Raw genomic sequence first — 4,786 nt, 5'->3', positions numbered from 1 at the left:
GCTTACTATACTTCATGTTCATTCATGCAGCCCTATGGAAAAAAAAATGTTTCCACAATCCACACGCTATTTTACGGAAGAGCATTAGGGCCACGGAGTAATATATTAATTCTAAATCTCTGAGAAAAAAAGTCAAAATTTTCGAGAAAAAAGTCAAAATTTTCGAGAAAAAAATCAAAATTTTCGAGAAAAAAAGTCAAAATTTTAAAAAGTCGAAATTTTCGAGAAAAAAGTCAAAACTTTCGAGAAAAAAAGTCAGAAATCTGTAGAATGCAACCCTCCACGGCAGTGACATTCACTGGCGGCCAGTAGATGTCAATGGCTGAGACGGAGTGGCAGAGAGACACACGCATTCCGCTTGGTGGTTCGACTGGAGGAACCGGGGAGCCATGGCTGCGGCAGGTGGGTAGATAATACATGTTTATGCTGCATTCTGTGATACTCAAGCAGTACCCTATATGAGGCGAGTGGGAGTGCGGTTAGATGATGCCGCGGGTGTTGTTTGGCTAGCCACAACTATTCGGCTAGTTTGTGCCGTGTGGCTAACTTAGCCTGTGACTGCTTCGTGGAGTTCAACCAGACAACTTGGCCGCAGTAGCCTACGTCGTTTGGACATGTAAAACTACTTGGCTTTGGAAATGCGTTTAATAATATAATGCAAGGTAGCCTACCGCACGCCAGACATTTACATAGTGCTACACAGCACTAGCCTGGCTAGCGCCTAACACTTCTCACTAGATAGATAGATAGATAGATACTTTATTGATCCCCAAGGGGAAATTCAAGGTCCCAGCAGCTGAAGACACCACCGGATAGAACGTACGTACAAAATACGGACGTAAATTGCCACACGTTGAGCATGAATGGACATACAATACAATGTAAACAGGAAATGCAAAGCAAATCAACAAATCAACATGACTAAGGGAGCAGTAAAATAGCCTACTATGGATAAGATGTGCATGAATGTAGGCTACTGAGGATTGGTACTGTGATCCAGTATGAGGTGTGTGTCAAGTTGGTAGTGCAAATAAGTCCAACAGTGCAACAGTGCAAGATTAAATTCTAGTGAAATAAATATGTACAGTACAAAATGTAAAATGTAAGCATAGTAAATGAAAAAAACTCCACAGTGCAACAGTGCAAGATTACTTTCTAGTCACCAGCAATAAATATGTAGGCTACAGTACAAAAAGTAAGCATAGTGATAATAATAACAGTACTAGTATAAATATATGGACAATTAAAATAGACCTAACATTGTAATAATATAAGAGTTATAGCAGCAGTGCAAGGAAATGCGCCTACTAGATCCCCTGTAGTAAACATAAATGTGTTGCCTTAATGCAATTCCTAAAGTTATGTTGCACAAAACCGTAGAAGGGGGGGGGGACACTACACATAGGACGAGTGTACTCCAGGTGAAGGGTTTGAGTTCAACAGAATATCACTGCACTTTTTGACAATGAAATTTCATTCTGTCCTTGTTAATTACAGCATATGCCATCTCTTTTCTAGGCTGTCTCAGTGTGTCAGATTTCTTACGTCAGAGAAGAGCCCCAGAACATGAAATACAACACTTGGAAGAGGACAAGGTAAAGTGTTCAGATGACAAATGTCAGGTTGTGCTTTTCTGGATATGAATGTGTACATGTACGGTAATGTAAACACTAAATGGGGGTTGATGCCTTAGAACACTTTTTATTACACGTGTAGTTTGGTCAATTATGTTTTTTTTGGCTCAGACGTCAGGTGGTACAACCACAGCTAATGCTCATAAATTAATTAGTAATTGGCAATTAATGTAAAGCAATTAATATGGTTCATAGACAATCCACTAAAAACAACATTTAATCCATACAATAGTGGCATTAGCTGTGGTTGCACATCCCTGACATGTGCTACTACTAAAATATCATTTGCCCAGTTATACATCTTGATGAAGACTAAAGTTAACACCATTATGTTGACCACCACTGCCTTGTTGGACTGAGCAAGTGTGTATAGGTATTTGATACTAATTTGAGCATGTGTGGTGCATCCATTGTATGTGGAAGGAGGAGGAGAGCAGATGTGTAACTTTTCAACAGCCCAGTGATGTCAACATCAGGGAGTTGGTGGGGGATTCCATTAGAAAATGGGTATGGGTAAATAGTATTCATTTTATGGGCTGCGTTATGAACAAGTTGATAACCACTAAGTTACCAATGTCAGAGATCTATCATGTCAAAACAAAAAGTAGGGATGTGTTTGGGCAATCATCACCTTTGAATGTCAAGTCCATGGGTGTAGTGTACATATTTTATGCACAGTTTGATAAGAACCTTTTCACTCTGAGGTGTCCTCACTTTTGTTGCCAACTTTTTATACATTAATGGCTTTAATGAGTTGTCGACAGGAAAATACATCTATACTGGTATTACATTACACATGCTACACACTAACTACTTGAAATTGAAACAGTCTCATTTTTCTGGTGTTGTCAAATTTTCAGCTTCCAGGAGTTATAGAAATTGGAACCTATCAATTCAATTACACACACACACACACACACACACACACACACACCATATTTTATTGTAAGAGAAAAACAACTTACATTCGATTTTGTTTGTGATTTTACAGATTGACAAAGACATAATCCCGTTGATGGAAGACGATGACCTGGCAAAGTACCTTTCATCATTCGGGGATCGTCTAGCTCTGAGGAATTTTTGCAGAACTGGGACTGCTCTTCAGAAGCACAAAATTGGTCTTTTTGAAAAACTCAGGAACAAGCAAAATGAAAGAAAAGCTGAGGAAAACAGAAAACAAAATGCAGAACCAGGTGGTACATCAGCACCTACTTCAAATAAGAGGCGTAAGGCAAGCCACCGAAAAATTGAAATTGGATGGTTGCACTGTGAGGGAGGAAAAATGAAGCAAATCAGAGCAAGGCAGGGAGGCGGGACCAGAATGGTACCTATTGGAGTGGAATGTGGCATGAATGAGGTTCTACAAAGAGGAAAGAAGCTCTTCTTTCCAGATGGAATGTCATCAAAAGGACATGAATCGGGGTTTAACTTTGAACTCAGGGACTACAAACAAAACCCTGTGCAAAAGGATCTTACTGTTGGGTTTATCTACGACACTTTGTGCATGGCTCGTTTGCGATTTTACATTGCAACTACCACTAAGGTAATTGCAATTGAGGATGAGGATGAGGATGAGGAAGTGACCTTTGGTCCAGGAAGTCCGGGTGGTGACATTGATGGTGATGATGATGACACAGAGCCCTTTGAGTTTGTGTTTGAGCTGCAGCCATCACCGGGTTCTTCCTCCTCATTTCTAGTGATGGACGCTCCACCTGACGAACTGCTCTCCACAGTATCCCACGATGCCTCTTCAGCACAACCGTCGCCTGTATCCCACGATGCCTCTTCAGCACAACCATCGCCTGTATCCCACGATGCCTCTTCAGCACAACCGTCGCCTGTATCCCACGATGCCTCTTCAGCACAACCGTCGCCTGTATCCCACGATGCCTCTTCAGCACAACCATCGCCTGTATCCCACGATGCACAACCACCTGCCACCACATCACAAGCCAGTGCTACCAGAATAATAGAAATACACCATGGTAATTGCCTGAACGAGTTGATTAAGGAGTTCATGGATCCTGCTGTGCTCACGCAACAATTCGTTTTTAGGAGAATTCTTCCAGACAACAGTGTGGAAAAGGGGATTGGTGAAGGGGTTGTCAGAGATGTTTACTGCGCCTTTTGGGAAGAATTCTATGATCGCTGTACTGTTGGAACAACAGTAAAAGTTCCGTTTATTAGGCACGACTTTAACCGCGAGACCTGGCAGGCCATTGGCAGAATTTTGCTGTCAGGTTTTTACACCTGTCAGTACTTGCCTATAAAATTAGCTCTTCCTCTGATGGAGGACTTCTTTCATGGATGTGTGTGCTGTGACATCCTGGATAGTTTCCTGAACTATGTCAGTTCTCAGGACAAGGTCATCCTCAAAGCAGCACTTGAGGATTTCTCAAAGGTGGATTACAATGACCTCATGGATGTGCTGGAGGCATACGAGTGCAGAAAGGCTGTCAACGCCCACACACTGCCACAGATCTTGGAGGAAATCGCCCATAAAGATCTCATTCAAAAACCAAGATACGTTATGGACTGCTGGAAAGAGGTGACAAAGGGAATGATCGGCATTGATGAGCTGCGGGCACATTATGAGGCAATCAAACCCACTCCCAGGAGAGTCCAAGGCCTCCTGGAATTTGAACAGGTCACCACCGCAAAGCAGCAGGAGGTGGTAAACCACCTGAGACGGTACCTAAGAGAATCAGATGACGAATGTCTTGGAAAATTTCTGCGTTTTACTACAGGCAGCGATGTAATAATTTGTAGCAAAATCCAGGTTGTCTTTACAAAAATGTCAGACTTCTCCAGAAGACCCATTGGTCACACATGTGGATGTGTGTTGGAACTGTCAGATAGTTTTGACAACTTCCCAGAGTTTAGGTCAGAATTCAATAAAGTCTTAGACAGCAACATCTGGGTAATGGACATTGTTTAGTTTTCTGATGTTTGCAGAATGCTTGCCCTGTTGCATGCATTATTGCTCAGAGATGATTTTATAGGTCTTAGGAAACAGTTCTGTGTGAATATCGCAATACTTATGTATTTTTACAGCCAATTTTACAGGTGTACTTATAACATAGCTCAAGCTATGTTTAGTTCAATATATTTCAAGCAATGTTCAATGAACTCTAGTTAACGTCTGTGCATTT

The 4,786-nt window shown here is 41.6% G+C and overlaps 1 long non-coding RNA gene across 1 annotated transcript; it reads left to right on the top strand.

Annotated features, from left to right (window-relative positions):
• Window positions 1–332: 332 nt before the first annotated feature.
• Window positions 333–3,017, top strand: LOC311340188. Its single transcript, XR_014633247.1, has 3 exons — window positions 333–402; window positions 1,519–1,595; window positions 2,626–3,017. It is a non-coding gene; the product is annotated as an uncharacterized lncRNA (long non-coding RNA).
• The last annotated feature ends 1,769 nt before the right edge of the window (window positions 3,018–4,786 follow it).

The sequence above is a fragment of the Micromesistius poutassou genome (assembly GCF_964030765.1).
Source record: "Micromesistius poutassou genome assembly, chromosome: 3".
Lineage (NCBI taxonomy): Eukaryota > Metazoa > Chordata > Actinopteri > Gadiformes > Gadidae > Micromesistius > Micromesistius poutassou.
The sequence above is the reverse complement of the archived record's forward strand: the minus strand, read 5'-3'. Positions and strand labels throughout refer to the sequence as shown.